At 52.1% G+C, this 19440-nt stretch overlaps 1 long non-coding RNA gene across 1 annotated transcript; it reads right to left on the bottom strand.

Moving 5' to 3' along the window:
- Positions 1–13261: 13261 nt before the first annotated feature.
- On the bottom strand, positions 13262–17769 carry LOC144106194 (uncharacterized). Its single transcript, XR_013308928.1, has 4 exons — positions 17430–17769; positions 17223–17302; positions 16161–16707; positions 13262–14930 (listed from the first exon to the last, which is right to left on the bottom strand). It is a non-coding gene; the product is annotated as an uncharacterized LOC144106194 (long non-coding RNA).
- Positions 17770–19440: the final 1671 nt, after the last annotated feature.

A 19440-nucleotide genomic window follows, 5' to 3' on the forward strand; every position in this document is an offset into this window, starting at 1 on the left:
CAAGGCAGAGTGAAACAACATTTTCTATAGCATTTCGCCGCCATAAAAGCCAGTCACCAGGCCAGGAGAAGCTTGTATCTATTGTATCAATGCTGAGTTCAGCGCAGCGGCTCATTTTCGTTCTATTTGTGCTCTGCCGTTGGTTCCTTGTTGCTGAGGTCTTGTAGATGTCACACTGGAGCTGCCACTAGACCACCATCATCATATTTGTTCATCACTAAAATGCGATAACATATACGGGGCCTTCGTTTTCATCGGCATACTATATTCGAGTTTGGAGTGTAAAGATCTGCTCTGCAGGATCACGGTGCGCGTGCAGCACAATCCTCTAGTCGTCTAACAACCCGCTGAGGACTAGGGCCGCAAGCATGGCCCATGGTCTGTAACCGCCCACTTCGGTCCACGCCGATTGGTTGGACATGAAGTGAGCTGATGCAGGCCACGGTGATACCAGATGTGGCTCGTATTGTCTGTTCCATCCACTTTCGTCACAAGCTTGCACTGAACTACTGGAATTTTCATCGACGCTTTTTAGATCGTATGAACCATCGGCAGGCTAAATTTTCGGTGCAGCCATCAAAAATCTGCTGTGAGAAAATCGTGAGATAGCAGCCTGATGTCCTTTCGAACCCGACCGCGGCGGCTGCGTTTTTATGGAGGAAAAACGCTAAGGCGCCCGTGTGCTGTGCGATGTCAGTGCACGTTAAAGATCCCCAGGTGGTCGAAATTATGCCGGAGCCCTCCACTACGGCACCTCTTCGTCCTTTCTTCTTTCACTATTTATCCCTTCCCTTACGGCGCAGTTCAGGTGTCCAAAGTTATATGGGACAGATACTGCGCCATTTCCTTTCCCCGAAAACCAATTATTATTATTATTAGCCTGATGTCCTCAATGAGTGTCGAGACAGCTTGCCCTGCTGACATGGAGAAAGAAATAGGAGAGGCGCAGCAGGTGTGTATCATTCTATAGGCGGACACCTCAATATACCGGAATTAAGAAGGGAAAGAGTCGCTGCAGTAGAGGACTCTGGTGTGGCGCTTTAGCTTTGGCGCTGGTAGAAATTCCCCGCCCTGCCGCAGCTACAGGATCCGTGGTCGTCTTGGCCATGGTGATGCCGGACGCTCTCTTGCCCTTATCACAAGCGCGCTCATGCGCCGTGTAGCGGTCGTCAGCTTATTGGCTCTGCTCTGGCGCGTCGCCTGCGTATGCTGCATGGTTGCCATACATTTCGTATCGGGGCGGTGTCCACAGGTGGCACGCGGTCGCCATGTGCATTCTAGTAACATGGAGGTCAGAATGAAGCAAGTAGATAAAGGCTGACCAGCTTTACGCGGAGAAATATTCAGAGCTGCGTGTTTCCCTGTTTGATACGTTTCCTCAAAGGTCCACGCCTTGAGTTGTGCATTATCGCAGTGCGGATGGGAAGCTATGTAACTGACACTGTTGGTGAATCAACATTTAGAAAGTCTGTATCTTATTTCTGCAGCCCGTCAGGACCCTGATCGCAGCTGTCTCACAAGCCGACTGAACCACTTACCTGAAGCAGAGCCTCTCGCTCAAAGCCCCAGCCCGGCGTCTGCAGGATTGAGCCAGTCTTTCTGCCACCGACAGCCATCTTTGGTGCCCACAGCGACGCTTCTCTTGCTCTTCATGGTACCAGCAATCGGCCATGTGCCAGTAGGTTCTTGCGCTGCTGCTGTTTTTCATGCCGGCGGCGTCCCCCATCTTGTCAACGCTACACATCGACACCAGCCCCCACAGCAACAAATTCAGTGAACGCAGCACAGCCAGCACAACCAGAACAAAAAAGGTGGGCGAGGGCCGCGAACACAGTAAGAATTAGACACAAAATCAAGTAGTGAACATGACAACGCTGACACACTCAATGCAAGCATGCTCACGAACATAAGAAGAACCGTTAATGGCATACATCCGCAACCACAAAATGGAAGTCAGCAACGAACACGAACAGATTGATCAACACAATAGACCGCAAGGTTCTACGCGCTGCTGCAACGCATTCAATTATAGTATTAATACATACAAACACTACCTTAAAAATTGTACCAACACAAGAAAACTGCAGCACTAACCGCAGCCGGGGCTCGGGCAACCTGTAAAGTTTTAAAAACATGACACCCAGTAATACCAACAACCAATGTTTTACAGGAACTGAGACAGCACAAAACATTGCGAAATCCACAATATAGTTGGACGGACACCGATGGCACCAGCTGCAGTTACTACGACCAGCACGACCGCCAATACGACTACCGATGACATGCTGGGGGGATACTTGCCACCTGTGACACGCCAGCATTACAGAGCTGTATCAGCCTTCTCGAACCAGAACGTTTTGCACAGCGGACAATCACCGCTGTGGCAGTGACAAGGGGAACTCAAGAAGGCAGCGCCTGGAGATTTCCAAACTAACATCGACAGGATCCTGCTTTCCTACAGAACGACGCCGCACTGGGTCCCCTCCCGCTGAGCTCCTCATGGGCGGGCAGCTGCAACCATCCATTCAACGAATGCACCTCGGCCTAAGCCAAAGATGCGCTGCGACAGAAACGCACGCAAAAGCTGTTTGCTTTCGTCCGGCGAGCCCGTCTTTGTTTGAAACTTCCGACCAGGCCCAGCTTGGATTGCTGGAACGGTTCGCCATCCCACAAGTTCTTCGTCGCTTCAAAGACAACTCGAACACGGAACACTGTGGAACAGGCATGTGGACCACGGGCGACAGCGAAGGACGCCCGGCGTTCTCTCAGACGAAGAGCAGCCTCTTCCTGCACTAGCAGCGGCAACGGACACGAAACAGCCGTCCCTACCTCGATGCTCATTAAGCACCGAGCCGTCTACAACAGCCTCGGCCCAGCAACAGCATTCAAGGGCCGCCCCTTTGCATCCCCAGCTTCGCCGGTCTTCCGGGCTCCAGAAGCCTGTTATCTACTTCGGACTATAGAGGCGTAAACAAGGCACCCCTCATCCCCAGTGCCGTGCAGCAGGCTTCACAACAGAGGGAGAGGTGTGACGATTCCCCTGGGCAGCAGAGGCGAAGGACAGACACCGCTGGGGCCTTCTCAGCGGCATCCAGCTGGAGGGAAAAAAAGGGAAAGGGAAAAGGTAATAAACGCTCCCCACTTTTCAAGGAGAGGAGGAGCCAGTCTGACTCCTGCAAGTAACGTGTACTGTCTGGGCGGCCCTTCCCGCGCCCTTCTTAAGGGACGTCGGTGACCCATTTCGGCCTTCGCTTCTAAGCTCGCCTCCCCTCCCCACCCCCTTACAATACTATAACAAGCAATGACATCATTCATGTCTTCCTGACTGACGCCCTTCCTTATCGAAATTTCACTGCTGACTTTATGGAGGACTATGGTAGTTCTGCAGTTGCTATAGACATCTTCCAGCATTGGCTGTATGACTGCTGACGTTTCCACTGTATCAAATGCTTTCTCGTAATCAATTGAGGCTACATAAGGGTAGGTTATAATTCTGCGCATTTCTCTATCACCTCACTGCTATAGCGTGAATATGGTCTATTGTTGAGTATATTTTACGAAGCCTGCCTGATAATTTGGCTTATTAAAATCTAGCATTTTTCGTGACTTCATTAGCGATTACCTTAGTAAATTGCCTTTCAAGCAACGTTCAGTAAGCTGATCGGTCCGTAATATGTCCTTGACGGCTCCTTTCTCATGAATTAAAATAACGTTAGCGTTCTTCTAAGCTTCTGGTACGCTCAATGTCACAACTAGATGCTTCTCGCCTATTGCTAAGCTGTACAGCCTCTCTCATGTGTGGGTTCTTGCTAGGCCGCTGAGCCGCCTTTGAGGTCTCGGCCGCGAACTCCGAGCTCCCGGTGTCGCCCACCCCGTGCGGCCGTTCTCACGGCGGCGCAGCGGAAAAGAGAAATGAACACAACACGGAACAGGAGGCTTCGCTCCCCCCCCCCCCCAATCGTTTATTGGGTGCTCCAAAAATTGCTGGCTGCTGGTTGCTGGATCTGCAACCCCTTACCGTCTGGCTTGGCCGTGCGGCTGACTGGTCAAGAAGGCGACAAAAAACAGGGAAGATGGGAGGACCTGGCGTCCTCTCGATGAAGTCCCTCTCCGGCCACGGCTGGTACCCGCCGCCGATCTCAGAGAGATGAGTAAGATGCTTAAATAAATGAAAAAAGTTGGGCTGGTTTGATGAAATCACAAAGCAGTGTATTGGGACCATTACTCTTTGATATGTATCTGGTGACACAAGCATATTTTTTACTGGAAATGATCTTGATCTCCTTGTTCAGGAATGCAATGAAACCGTGATTGAATTACAAAAATGGTCTGAATCCAAATGTATGAGTATAAATGATAAGAAAACACAAGCTGTTATCTTTTGTCCTAAAAATAAACTGCTTCCTTCCTCCATCGAGAATAAACTAAGCTCGCGGTGTACAAATTTGAACAATTGAAAGTTGAACAATTTAAATTATCTAGGAGCAGTTTTTTCTTCCAATATGACTTGGGATAGCCATGTGGACCATATAACAACTAAGCTGGCTCAACTGACCGGGGTCATAAGTCTGCGGAGATATGTAAGTCTGCTGAGATATGTTATTCCAAGAAAAATAAAGCTACTCCTCTATAATTCTCTTTTCTACTCCTATTTAAACTGCTGCCATTTTTACAGAAAAAGTTCCTTCGTCTTATTTACGATGTCCCCTGGGACTCTCCAAGCGCAGATCTCTTTTTAGAAAGTGGTGTAAAAATATAAATATCGTCTAAGTATCCGGTTTAAACTTGAAACACGTAGGAATGTAAACTACATACGAAACCTTGCTGAATTACATGCCCGAGAAGCCAGCTACACGTCAAGGTATGCGGAGACTTGGGTGGTGCCGACTCCTCGAATGAATTCAGGTAGAGAACGCCTTCAATTCACGCTTCCTTCCCTGTTAGATACATATGCATATAATAATTTTGACCTCTTTAGTTCGTCAAAAAAATCTTTGCGTGCTATGTACGTTCACATGCAGAAAAAGTTTAGTCTTTTTCTTTGCTATCGATCTGTGTTTTTCGAGTGCGAATGTCGATTCAATATTGTATAATTTTGTTTCACTTTATTTGGTAGTTTCATTATTGTATACCTGTTAATACGTTAACCAACTGCCTTTGTTTTATAAAGCCTAGCTGTCAAGCCGCTGCCAAGCTAAAGGGGGCTGCAGCTTTGTCAAGCTGTATCTTACAGCTTTTTCTGCGCCTCCGCTGTCTGCACCTTTTCAAGGCAGAAATAAAATTTGATTTGATTTGATTTGATATGGACCCTGTGTCCAGGCTAAATAGCAATCCGGATTCTCCGGTGAGAGTCCCACTGCCGCCAGGTGCCGAATTCTTGTCGGCTTCAGCGCCGGGCAGTCCCACAAGTGGTGGATATCCGCTTCACAGTCTGTGTCCTTGCAGACCGGACACCCGAGGCGGGGATACAAATCTTTGAAATGCGGCAACTTGCGTGTCACAGCTGGAGTTAGGGCAACCCCGACCCGTATCCTCCGAAGCGCAACCTCCTCTGCACGGGTAAAACCACGAGGGAGGGTTACCGCACACGGAGGGATTAGAACACGTGTGTATTACACTTACTTGCCCGTTGTACCTTTCGGCCAATCAGCGACCGCTCCGGCACCGCCTAGCGGTGCGTGCTCTCGACCGATTTGAGGAAGGAGGCGGCGCAGCGCTCTCGAGCTGACCTTCTGGCGCAAGAGTTCGAAGCTACGGAGCTTCTAGGTAAACCATCCGGAGTATTTCGCACTAGCATTTAAAATGGTGACGTAATCGTCGATTGACCGCAACGAAGTTCAGGCTCCTAGTACCTTACTGCGTTTGGAAAGTGCGTGGAAACATGCGGTGACGTCATTAGTGCCGAAAATTCAGATGTCCGCAACGGCAGCGCCGGCAGCGGCAGCGGCGATCCGGTTGCCCGGCGTCCCGTACAGCGCGGCCCGAGCCTGCGGCCGCTTCTCACGGCCAGCCCCCTGACGCACGGGACGCGGAGATCGCGCGCCTAAAGCTGGCGTTGCGCGCCCTCAGCGCACTTTTCCCGGAGGGCACCGATGGACACCGGGCTTGCTTAGAAGCAGCGGGTGCTCCCGCACAGATAAGCCAGCATGATGGCTAGCCGCCGGACTCCCTCCCGCATACCATCCATCCTGCAGTGGAACGTGCGCTCACTTGCGGCGCGGTACGCCGAAATGCGAGTTCGCATCGCACAGGATTCGCCGGAAGTTATCGCGCTGCAGGAGACGTACGTACGTTCACATGACGGGGAGCCCCAGATGCGGCTACCTGTCTACATTGGCTACCACTCAGCCACCACGTGCGAGGAACCCACCTGTGCTGCAGTGCCCTGTTGTGTCACATCTCATCGCCCCGGGAAATCAAGGTGCGCGATATACGTGCGGCAGGACGTCCAGCACACCCTCGTCGGCTCGGCGGCGGCGACATCTGACGCCCAGGAGTGCGTGGTGGTGACAGTGCGCGTCGGTGGTGTTGACACGACGGTGGCCAGTGTTTATGTGCGTCCAGCTGTTGCGTGGAACGCGCTGTGTTTTCGTGCTGTGTCTTCGTGCTGTGCCCCGCGCCAAATCATCTGTGGTGATTTTAACGCCCACCATAGTGCGTGGGGCAGTGCGCGCCACTCCGCGCGTGGAGACGACCTGAACGACGCAGCAACGCAGCTGGGACTCACCCCCTTGAACACCGGCGAGCCCACCTTTCGACGACGCGGAACAACCGGCTCCTGCATCGACGTTGCCTTCGCATCCAGAGGCATCGAGGCGACATGGCGCCGATCACCATCTCTCTGGGGCTCAGATCATTACTCCATCCTAATCGAACCCACTGCGATGGAGGCGCGCCCCAAACGTGCCTACTCCATTACCAACTGGAGTGCGTTCAGGCGGGCGGTCGACGAGGCGGCGGCCACTGGCGCAGATTTCTTTTCAAGCCTAGTCCGAAGCGCTCTCGCAGCCACCCAACGAGCAGAGGTAAGGGCAGGGTAGCCCACACCTGATATGAAGCTGCTCAATCTGCGCGAGAAGAGAGATCGCGCAGAGCGACGGGCCCGACGGACTGACAGAGCCGCCGACCGGACTGTCTACAACCGCTTGGACGCAGCAGCGCGCCGCCACGCCAACAAGCTATACCGCCGGCAGTGGGCTTCACTATGCCAAAGGATGGAGGAAGATGTCAGCTCGCGGAGGCTGTTTGACACCCTGCGGCGCATCACCGAACCACAGGCAAACCGTCAACCGCTGGCCGCCCTCGCAATCTCCAGCGGGCTCAGCTTTGAAGAATTGGCAGAGCGGTTTGCCGATCGGTTCGCGCCGCCCAGCCCCGCAAACGCCGCTAACATAGCTGCTCCTGAGAGCCCCAGAAGCGACGCCGGTCCCTCGCCCGTCGCCTCGGAAGGTCCATGTGATGCGCCGTTCACCGCGGCGGAATTGAACAATGCGCTGCAGCGCTGCCGCTGCCGCTCGGCGCCCGGACCGGACGGGGTGACATACCAAATGCTGCGAAACCTGGATGCGCAGCAACGACAGATCCTCCTGCAGCAGATCAACCTGGTGTGGGAACGCGGGGAGCTGCCGGAGGATTGGCGAACCGCGGTCGTTTGTCCCATCCGAAAGGCAGGGCGCCCACCTACGGAGCTGAGAGGATACCGGCCAGTGGCATTAACATCGGCGGCAGGTAAGCTCATGGAGCATATGGCGTTGCAGCGTCTGAACGAGCGGGCTGCGGAGGCTGATTTGTTTGACGAGCGGCAGACGGGTTTCCGTGGGATGCGGTGCACGGCTGATTCTATATCGGACGTTGTTACAGCGCTGGAGCATGCCAGGGCAGCAGGCCAGGTTGCGCTGCTGCTGCTACTGGACGTCTCGGGTGCTTTCGACAGCGTTCACCGCGCACCAATTCTCGCGGTGCTTGAGGGGGCCGGTGTGAGCGGGCGCCTTTTGCGATACGTTCATGGCTTCCTGAGTGGGCGCACCATGCGCGTACGAGTAGGGGGTAAGCTCTCCAAGCCTCGCCCGGTCGACATGGGCGTGCCGCAGGGCTCTGTCCTATCACCATTTCTGTTTAATGTGGCAATGTCGGTGGTGCCGGCCTCCCTCCCCACGAGCGGGCGACACCATGTGTACATGTCCATATATGCAGACGACATAGCTCTGTGGTGCCGGGGACCACCGGGCGAGGCGTTCCGCGTGCGGGGGTGCCTTCAGGGAGCCCTGACCGCAATCGATGTCAGCTTGCGCGGCCTTGGTCTGTCGCTGAGCGCGGACAAATCGGTGGCCATGGCCTGCGTTTCGCGCTCGCGCGCGCACCTTGCGCCTCTGTCACTGGACGGGACTCCGATTCCTTGGCGTAAATCGGTGCGGTATCTTGGCCTGGACATCGACTGGCGCCTTTCCTTCCGCCCCGCGGCGACCAAGGCCTGTCTGCAGATGAAGAGGATCACCGCCGCCGTGCACAAGCTCACCGCTCGAGGCCAGGGCATCTCCCAGCAAGCCGCGCTGCGACTATACAATGCCGCAGCTTTGGGGGCGGTGCTCTATGCGCTGCCGCTCGTCACGGTGCGCAAGCCGTGCTGGAAGAAGCTCGAGCTTCAGCACCGCAAGTCCCTGCGCGTGTGCCTAGGCCTGCCCAAAAACTCGCAGTGCGCCGCAACGTTGGCCGAGGCAGGAGCGTGGCCCCTTGAGCTCCAAGCAGCGCGCAGGGCACTGAATCACATCGACCGGCTTCACCGCGCACCGGACGGCGGCTCGCTGCTGCAGCGTATGCGCTCGCACCCACGCTCACGAATGGGCGCGGCGCTGCTCGAGTATGAGCAATTGACCCAAGGCCCACCCCCCTACGGCTCCTGCGCGCCCTGGCCTGCTGCCTCGGAGGTACAGCGAGAGATAGTCGGCATCGCGGGAAAGCGGAGCACACCCCTCTGCGCTGTGCAGCAGCTGGCCAGAGCCGTCATACACGAGGAGCTCCAGGACCATCTCCTCGTGTACACCGACGGCTCAGTGGCCCGCGACAGCTGCTCCCTTGCTGCGGCGGCCACCATCCCCGCCCTGCGACTGCACAGCCAGCAACACGCAACCTTCCTGGGCTCCTCCACCACGGCGGAGTTGATGGGGATCCGGCTCGGGCTGGACCTGCTGCTCACCCTCGGCCCTCCGCCGCCCAGGAGTGCTCTGCTGTGCGACTCCCGCGCCGCCCTCAGCCGCCTGCAATCTAACGGCCGCGGTACCCCACTAGTGCGGGAAATTCGCTCGCGCATCGAGCGCCTCGCGCAGAGAGGTTGTGCCGTGCGTGCACAGTGGGTGCCCGGTCACTGCGGCATCGCCGGCAACGAAGAAGCTGACGACCTCGCGACCGCTGCACACCAACTACCTGCCAGCGATCTGCCCCTTGCGCTGGAGGACGTGCGTGCGGCCATTCACGACCATCTCCGAAAGCAGCACCCCGACCCACGCATCGCGGGAGGTGAGCGCATCGACAGTGTCACCGGCTGTCGCGCACTTACACGGCTCCAACGTGCAATGATCCTCCGCGCGCGCATTGGCTGCGTGTGGCCCGGGGAACGACGGGTGCGCCACGGAATCGCGACGAGTGATGTGTGTGACGGATGCGGTGCAGTGGAAACACTAGAACATCTGCTCCTTCGCTGCTCCGCGTTCGCCGATGCTCGTCGCGATATGCTCGCGGTCTATAGGGCGCAGGGCATACTACCAGACTCCATCAAGACGCTATTGTGGCCGCAGGGCAGTGCGCGCACTCGTGAGCGAACTTTGGTGAGCCTCTGTGCATTCCTCGAACACACGGGCTTGACGTCCCGTCTGTTCTCCGTCAGGTAGTTACACGCAGTGACCGAACGCTCCGCGAGTTCTACCTTGAACGATTAATAACTGGACGCCCCACTCCAGTTCTAACCTACACAGTGCTGTGCGCGTGTGTGCTTTAATTCCTCTAAAATGAACTAATCACGCGCACAACCTGGACACATTTCTTACTGTGTAAATAGTTTGTACATATTACTTCTCCCCCTGTCCTCTATTCCTGTCCCCTCACCTCTTTCATTTCATTTCTCCATTCTGCCTGCTGTCCTTTATTTCCGCTGCCCCAGCTCAGGTGCTTCAGTATCGATGGCAGATGCCGGGGCTAGCAAAAATCTTTTCCTTCCTTTTTACTATTATTTTTTAATAAAACCACTACCACCACCACCACCTTCGCGTGCATGCTGCTGTGCGTCGTCTGATACCCCGAAACTTCTGTAAGATACAGCTTTAATGGCGTTGGTTTTCTTCCATGAAACACGAGTTTATTCGCTGGAAAAGTAGTGCCGTCGTATGTGATGTCATTAGCGGGGCCTCTCTCTGCTCCTCGCTGAGCACTGCAGAGAAGCCTCAACGCCGACGCCGCTTTACTGGAAACGATTTCGCAGGCTTTACCTGCATGTTTCTCACATTCGGGTGTAGAACTCTTCGTCTACTTTAAGTATCTTATTGATTGCTTATCAGATTGCCCTCCTTGTCTTATAACGTATACATCAGGTTTTAACCTGTGCTATAGTTTCTTCAATTCTAAGCTAATTGGAGACTTTCCCATTCTGTGGTCGTTACAACGTACCTTTCCGAGGGCCTCCAAATCCTGAACGATGTTAGGGTGAGCACATAGTATGAAGTCTACTTCATTTTAAGTCTCACTATTGGGGCTGTTCCACGTCCCTTTCCTGTTCTCTCGATTACATAGGAAGGTATTCAGGATTCGTAAATTGGCCCTCTGTTCAGGGCAAAGCACTACCAAACCGAAAGTTGCTGAATCCACTTACCTTTTGAAATATGCTCTTCTTGGAGATACTTGTGTTTCAGCGAACACTTTCAAAATTTTTCAAAAATAGGATTTTTGGGGTGAAAATATGGCTTTTGCGGCATAGATTACCAGTGTTGGCGGACACCAGAAAACCGGTGAAAAGTCTTTAGTAACCTGGTTAACTAATTTTTAAGTTCCCTATTTAACTAGTAGAGTTAGGCACCTAGTTGTAATATAGCCACATCACTTTATAGAATTTCAAAAACTCGATTGCACTTGGCGCTGGGGATCGCCAAAATTAGGCTTTTTCGATTAGTTACGTGCACTGGAGGGGTTGCTTTGCCTGCATGCTTTCGAGAGCGCATGCATTTTTGCACAGTGCAGTTAAATTTTGTCAAGCTACAGCGGTGGGGGTGATCACGTTTTCGAAATTCTATAAACTGATATGGCTGTTATTAACAACCGGCTACAAGTCTAAGTGCAACTAGGCACCTAAGTTTAGTAGTTAAAAAGGTGACTACTAAAATTGTATTACATCACCATTCAAATGCTAGGGCAAAACGATTTCGCAGGCTTTACCTGCATGTTTCACACATTCGCGTGTAGAACTCTTAGGCTAATTTGAGTATCTTATGGATTGCAAATGAGATTGCCCTCCTTGTCTTTTAGCGCATAAATCTGGTTGTTACGTGGGCCTATAGTTTCTTCCAAGGCTAAGCTAATTGGAGTTACAAAGTTATCATTTAGTTACTACGAAGACGATTCACCTGTTTTCTGGTGTCCGCCAACACTGGTAATACCATGCCGCAAAAGTCTTATTTTTAGCCTAAACAGCCCATTTCTGAAAAATGTTGAAAGTGTTCGCTGAAACACCCGTTATATCAGTTGGATTTCTGAATTGTCGAACGGCTTTGCTACGAAGCTGATTGAGCACCTTACTTATTGCGGATGCAGCGTCAGGAAGAACTGAGGAGCGCTACCGTCGCGTCAACCACAATGCGCTCAAGCCAGCTGGAGCCGGCGAGCACACACAAGGTTGAGGCGCAAATGTTTATTCAGAGCTATTGCGAGAGGCCGCGCTAGAAGGCACATGAGATATTTTTTTTTCCAGAATCGGATACTGTAAGGAGATCGAAACGGTGGAGCACATTTTTCGACGAAACACGCCGAACGCCGCAGCGAAGGGGATGTGATAGTAAGGATTTAGGGGCATAGAGCTTGGGAGGGAGAAGAGGAGGGGGGGGGGGGGGGGCGTTGGCCTCCTTCGCCGCCTTGGTCTCCTTCGCCGCCTTGGTCTTCGTCCCCAGCGTGAAGCCCGGGGTGGATGGAGTCGGTCAGGAGGGCCTCCCACTGCTCTAGACTAGAGGGCTATTAATATTGGGTAATAAAGGGTTCTTTTTGCAGCTCCAGGTAACGCATCCATCGCGCCCACTCTCTCATGCATCTAGCGAGCCATATTTTATGACCTTGGTGGAATGGTCTTGTCTATATTGAGGTTTTCTGCCATAGGCGTGTCCTTTTTCTGAGCTCTCAACAACGCCTTCATCCCCGTAAGATTGTGGCGTGCTGAATGGTTCGACCGGCAAACGCCAGCCGGTTCGTAAAATCTCAAAGTGTGTCTACCATGACATTTTCCTCAACCCCGTATTCGAGGTCCTAAATGATGGTGTGCTGAATGATAGCGTTGTTAGTTCTGTGTGTCCATGGACGTGTCCACATACAATCCAGCTGTTTCTTCTCGAGGAACGAAACTCTGACGATCATGCCGCGCTTTTCCCTTCTTGGTTATTCTTCGTGGGTATCAGTTTTAGTGCGAAAGTGCTCCTCGTTTTGCTTGTCGCTCCTGGCTTCCGCCGGATGCCCCAGGTTTACCAGTGGTGATGTACCAACAGGCAAGGTTTCGCTGCGATCCTTATAGGTGCCCTCCATCTGCATGAGCTTCCCTGTCCAGGTAATCACGCCGAAGGCTTTTGCTTATGCGCCCTTCCGACGCATGTTTTCTTTTCCTTTTGGTTTGGTTCTTGTCCCCATGACTGTTGCCTTTGTCTGGATTCTACTAAACCATGATAGTTTTATTTGCGTTTGAATCACATAATGGTTGCTTCCGAACTTATCCTCAGTGTTGGATCATTCGTAATTTGTGATATTTCCTATGAAGATAAAATCAAGGCTAGCATCTCTTGACACGCTGTTTCCTTGACGTCACTGTTTCCCGCTGGTATTCCACCCCTAGCTCTGCTCCGTCTATGATCGTTCCCTTCCTTCGTACCAAAAGCTTGTAATTTCACTCCAGGTGTGGAGCATTTAAATCTCGTACAATCACGAGGTATTTGTCTTCTGCCAGGCCGACAACCGCTCTAATATTTCGCTGAAGTGTTTTCATCTGCGGTAGTGAATATATATATAAAGTACGAATGCGCTATTCTACCCGCGTTTCTTAAGTATAGCCTCCATTAAAACGTGCTCAAATGCTTGTGCCCTTCTCACATAGTGGGCCAGCTCTTAAAGCCTCTCGCCTGCTAACAATGTAGTCCTCGGCAAAGTGTTAGTTTCTTGCAGCGCTAACATCGTGTATCGTGTAGAGCTCTAGCTTCCCAAAACCTCCGGCTACATGGCTACTTTCATCTACGTGTTTGGTCTCGACCTTGGTCATTCTACCCCGTGTGATTCTTCTCTGTTTGTATCGAAGCTATTGCTGTATCGTTGTATCTTAGCTATTTCTTTGTTCTCCTCTGTGAGTTCCCTGTGCGTCTTATTCTGCATCGAATAGTCTAGAGCAGTGTGATAGCAGGGAGACTCGCTACTAGACCGACTCACCTTGTTGAACTTGCGTCAGGAGCGTTGCCCCGATTCCAGGCGTTGCCCCCACCGTGGCCGGCGTAGCTCGCACCCGGTAGACCCGGAAAGTCTGCTTCCTTGAAGTGCGGCGGTTGCGGAAATCCGTTCCTTTCTCTGGTTTTGGCATCCTCGCTGTTGAACCACCGCGGCCTTCCGTGGTTAATAGCTAACTTGGCGAGCCGTCCTCTTGAGCCGTCTGTTGCATCCTATTTCGCACTTGGAGTAAGCATCACAGGGCCATTTGAACCTGGGCTGGCCGTCATTGTGACACATGACTTATTCCCACATTTGTGTACCGCGTACTGCGGAATGGGTTGTAGCTCCGCGCCGGTGTACCTGCAGAGGAACTTGAGGCAAGCTTACTTCGTTAGCTGGTCAAGGTGCACTCTGTACAACACTCAACACTGCCTCGAGCTACCCGTCGAACGCGATGGGCGCTGACACCAATTTCCCGAGCATTCTTGCGTAGACCGCAGTATTACAGGCGTCTCGACTTCGGTGTTGTTCATTACAGTGTCTTGCGGCGTGCCGGCCATGAGTCCGTGCACCAACCTCCGACAGTTCATTGGCCCGTCGAGCAAGTAGGCGCTGAAATCAAAACTGTCTCCTAGGCACAGCTTCCTCACATCTTTAGTTCTTCCGCCTTCGCTCTATCTCGTGTCCGGACTGTTACTGTATTTGAGACAGCTTTCACCGCGATGAGCATGTCGCCGATGTACCATTCCTTCACCAGGGTTGCATGTAGTCGCTGGCCTTGACATACCCTACCCTGAAGCCGTGGCTTGTCGGTCGAAATATGATTTTGTATTCTCCCTTCGACAGGTGCACAAAATCTCGCCTCATATTAGTGACGCTGTTCGATTATCATTTCCTTGGAGTAGAAGCCGCTGTCTTCGACGGGAGCGTCGCATTCGGTCTCGGTGTGTCAGTTCTCTGCTACTCCGCTTCGCTCGTTCTCGCTTGAGTTTTGTTTCGCCTGAGCAGTGGCTTTCCTGTCCTACTAGACTTTGTGCTCCACTGACTCTTTCAACACTTGTCACGGAGTCACGCAAACCCTCGTCTGCTCTTGGGGTCCCCTCGTAGTTCCAGTACTGTCGGTGTTGTTAGCAAGCTCCACGATGACTTGGGGCTGCTCACAATACTCGGGGTCGCGGTGTGTACTGCCGATGGTGCTGCTGCCATGCCGCCGTCCACAAAATAACACATCCAACAGAGTGTCAGAGTGTAGAGCGGCAAAGCCAGAGCCACCGCACCTGCAGAGACAAAGGGCGGTGTAAACAAAACTGCACAAATAGGAAATTCGTGCGCCCACTCTTGACAGCATACAACCAATGTTGCTAGGCCTCCAAAATTTACTCGGCCGCAAAACATTGAAAAAAAAAATTCCCCGGATGTTTAACCTTATGGCGTGCGCGGTCGACAAGTTACTGGATGGTTTACAGTGATGCTAATCCATACGACGGAGTGTGAGTGAGTGAGTGAGAGGAGTGTGGTTGAGCGATAGAGGGTGAGAGTGTGTGGGAGTGGGTGTGAGTATGTGTGTGTGTTCGCGTGTGCGTGTGAAGGGTGTGATGATAGGCGTCTGTCTATCCTAGGGCGGGTGTTTTATGTGCACAAGTGTACATGTTGCACTTCAGCATGACCATTCGGTTCACTGTGATGGCTGTGACGGCCAATATTACAGGGCTGTGGGGGCGTGCGAAGACGACGATGACACGGCCTCAGAGGCGGACACCTGCACCCTGTCGCTGTAAAATGTAAATTATAAGACACGTAAGTAAATCAATGCCCGCTGCAGCGGGCTTACTTAAAAATAAAATATCATAAATAAATGTAGAAATAGCTCAAAATCAATTTTTAGGAGAGCAAAACAAAAGTAAGAGATGATGTGTGAACGAACGCACTCAGGAACGCGAAAGTGAGACCTCGATCCTGACGAGCCAACTTCAAGGGGGAGCAACAAAGAGTGATGCAAACAAAACTGCGCGAACACTAAATTCGTGCGCTCACTTTGACAGCATCCAACAAACGATGCTAGATCCAGAAAATTTATTCGGCAGCAAAACATTGAAACGAAAGCCCCCAGACGTTTTACCCTTGTGGCGTGCGCGGGCGACAGGTTACTGGATGATGAGTTACTTGATGAAGTTACTGGTGATGCCAAGATGATACCATGGTGTTTACCGTGTATGACGGAGTGCGAGTGAGAGATTGAGCGAGTGAGTGGGTAAGAAGAGAGTGAGTGAGAGGAGAGTGAGAGTGAGCGAGAGGAGAGAACAAAAACAATAAACAAGCAAGATTAAGAAAACTGGAAAACAGTGAAAACTATATAAAATATGAAAGGCGGTTGCAAACATTCATTTTTTACAACGTAGAATTCATGAAACATTCGTGACAGACAGAACAGAGAGGACGATTCCTATCAAAAGCTTAATCAGTTTGGCCTAACGCAGAAAAGCAAAGTCCAAAAGCCATTTGCTCACTTGGAGCAAACTCTCAAGTTGATGGCGGCAGCTACATACGCCCCGTCCGCAGAAGCTCCGAGCTGGCACACTGGTCCGGGAGCAGCAGGTCACCGTGTAGACGTACCGTTGACACGCGTTGACGGGAACGAGCAGCAGGGTTGGTGTCCACGTCTAGCCGGTGGGTCTCGGGAAGGAGACGACGAAGACTAGAACGTTGTGCACATATGCCAAGCGCAACGTCTGCTGCGGCTGTTCGCTCGTTCTCGCTTGAATTTTGTTTGCCTCCCAAGGTGTGTTCACCAGACCGGTGGCTTTCGTGTCCTACTTGACTTCACGCTTTACTAATTATATCAACACTTGTCGCATAGTCTCCATCACTGGGTAAACCATTGTATGATCTTGCGGTCCCCTCGTAGCTCCACTATTGTTGGCGTTTGCTAGTTCCACGGCTTGGAGCTGCTCAACACACGGGGTCGTGGTGTGTACTGCCGATATTGCTGCTCGTGCCATGCCGCCGTGCACATGTCCAAATTGGTGTAGAGCGGTGAAACCAGCGCCAGCGCACCTGCAGACACAAAGGGCGATGTAAACAAAATGGCACAAACACGAAATTCGTGCGCCCGCTCTGACTTCATCCAAACAACTTTGCTAGACCCAGAAAATTTATTCGGCCTCAAAACATTGAAACGAAAGCCGCAGGATGTTTACCCTTGCGGCAAGGAGATTTTAATCGACAAGTCGACAAGCGACTCACTGGATGTTCACCGGGATACTAAGGGGTATGACAGAATATGCGTGTGTGCTTCTGCTTGTGTGCTCGCGTGCATGCGCGGGGGGGGGGGGGGGGGGGTGATCATGTTGCACCTCAGCTTGACCTTTCGGTTCGGTGTGGCGCCTGTGAAGGCTGATAATTACAGCCGTGTAGGGGCGTGTGCGGGCGATGAAGACGCCACCTCAGACACCTACAGCCTGTCGCTGTAGAACGCGAATTATAAGACACGGAAGTAAATCAAAGTCCGCTGCAGCGGGCTTACTCCGCAAAAAAAATATTTAAGTAAAAGAAGGTGTGAAAAAACGCACTCATGAACAGGAAAGTTGAGGCCTCGATCCTGACGAGCCAGCTTCAAGGAGCCTCCAGGAGACAAAGGCACGGAAGCCGTCTGCAAAAATAAACAGAACAAAAACAGTGTGAAACATTAATCGCAAACAGAGGAGAGGATGAGTCCTATTAATAGCAAATTACTTTGGCCTAGCACAGAAAACGAAAGTCCAATAGACTTCGCTCACTTGAGGCAGACACTCAAGTCCTCCTCGACGCACATCCTGCAGTCGTTGATGGCGGCAGCTCCATACGCAACGTCGGCAGGAACTCGGAGCTGGCACACTGGAACGCTTGAAGCGGCGACGACTGTCGGGGAGCAACAGGTCACCGCGTTGGCGCCGTACCCGACGTGCTGACTGGGGGCCTTCGTGTTGATGGGAACGAGCAGTTTTGGTCTTGGGAAGGAGACGACGAAGGTCGCTTGCCACGTTGCACTGCTGAATTGTAAATGTGCTGGTGAAATGCGCCAGGAAAGAATAAAGGGAGAGAAAGAAGACTCGAAGTGTACAAATAAAGACTGGAGTATTATAAAGAAGGAACAGCCTTGCACACTGCAAAAGAGCCGGACTCGCGTCTACCTTGCCTGGTCAAGAGGCTCCCTTGAAAGTATGCAAAGGTAACTGGTAGCAACATGACTAAGCAAGAGACAGGGACCAGTGCGAAACAGCCAATTTATACCCGAATGAAGTATGAACAGTACAAGTGCTATGTGGGCCCTCAGGTGTTAGACTTATAAGGATTTCATCGTAGAGCTCTTGTGGAGCTCGGTGGCAGTATACGCTAGGCAAGTAGAGAATATCTGGAATGGTACACGGAAGAAGTCGGCGTATCTGAAAATAGAAAGAATGGATGTCATGCGCATGCTACAGAGGTGTTCGACAGACACGTTGCACACTTCATGTACTGTCGCGAATAAACGTGAGGCATGCCGTGCGAGCTTGGACTCACCACCACATTGCTGGTGTCAGGACACCTCACAGGGGGAAAACTGTGAAGGCGGCACTTTCATCATGAGTTTTTGGCAGGAGGCAACAGCATGCGCAAGGCAAGAATATCTTGGCTCGGCATCCATGCACCACGCAAGACCAGAGATCCTAGCTCGCACTTGTCATTTTGCAGTTTAGAGGGCGTAGTGGATAGCTGTGGTTGCGATGACGCTGCACAGAACATGGGGCGTTTTTGTGTTTAGCTTCCATGTAAATACGGGCGCCATGGTCGGGATCGAACCCGCGACCTTGGGATCAGCAGCTGAACGCGAAAGCCACCAAGGCGGGTTTATATCGTTTGTTTACGTCACAGCTCTCCTGAGAGAAAACGTAGAAAACTTACAGTTGGAAGTACAGAGTTTTTGGCAGCAGGCAGCAGCATATGCGAGGCAAGAAGGTAATGTGCTGGCGGTGCATAGATGCCGAACCAAGACCAGTGATCCGAGCTTGCACTGCCTGAGTCGGCTGCATGCTTTCCGTGTGCATATATGAAGAGATAATAAAGAACGTTCATCAAAGGCAGCTGTGGATGTCGTGAACATTCGGAGGCGCCCGAGGGTCACACTCCGCACTGACTGTACTTTTGAGAGCAAATGTACTGCGTCCTCCGACGCCCTACAGCGGCACCAGGTGTCGACACAGCCTTAGGGGGTACCGCTTTCGCAGCCATGTTTTCTCGCTTCAATAATAATAATAATAATAATAATAATTGGTTTTGGGGGAAAGGAAATGGCGCAGTATCTGTCTCATATATCTTTGGACACCTGTAAATCGCGGTCCTGCTTATCGAAAACGCAGAAAACCTTACTCTGCGATGCATTGTAGTGAAGTCGAAGCTGTCAACAGCACAGCGTTTTTGGCAGGAGGCAGCAGCATGTGCAAGGCAAGAAGATCTTGGCTCGGCAATCATGCACCGCACAGCACCAGAGATCCCAGCTTGCACTTGCTGAGTCGGCTCGTGCTTCCCGCGCGCAAGGGAGACCCCAAGTGGCCATATCTGCAAAGATAAAAGGAAGCTTCTTCAAAGGCAACAGTGAATGTGGAACATTCGGAAGCGTCTAACGGTCGCGTTGCACATTGGCTGTACTATCGAAAACCAGACACACAGGACCAAACACAGAACTTTTTTATATAAGGAGAACTCGATAGCAAATGTTTTGCATCGTACCTTACAGCGGCACTAGGTGTCGATACAGCCGTACCGCTTTAT

The sequence above is a fragment of the Amblyomma americanum genome, chromosome 10, assembly GCF_052857255.1.
Source record: "Amblyomma americanum isolate KBUSLIRL-KWMA chromosome 10, ASM5285725v1, whole genome shotgun sequence".
Lineage (NCBI taxonomy): Eukaryota > Metazoa > Arthropoda > Arachnida > Ixodida > Ixodidae > Amblyomma > Amblyomma americanum.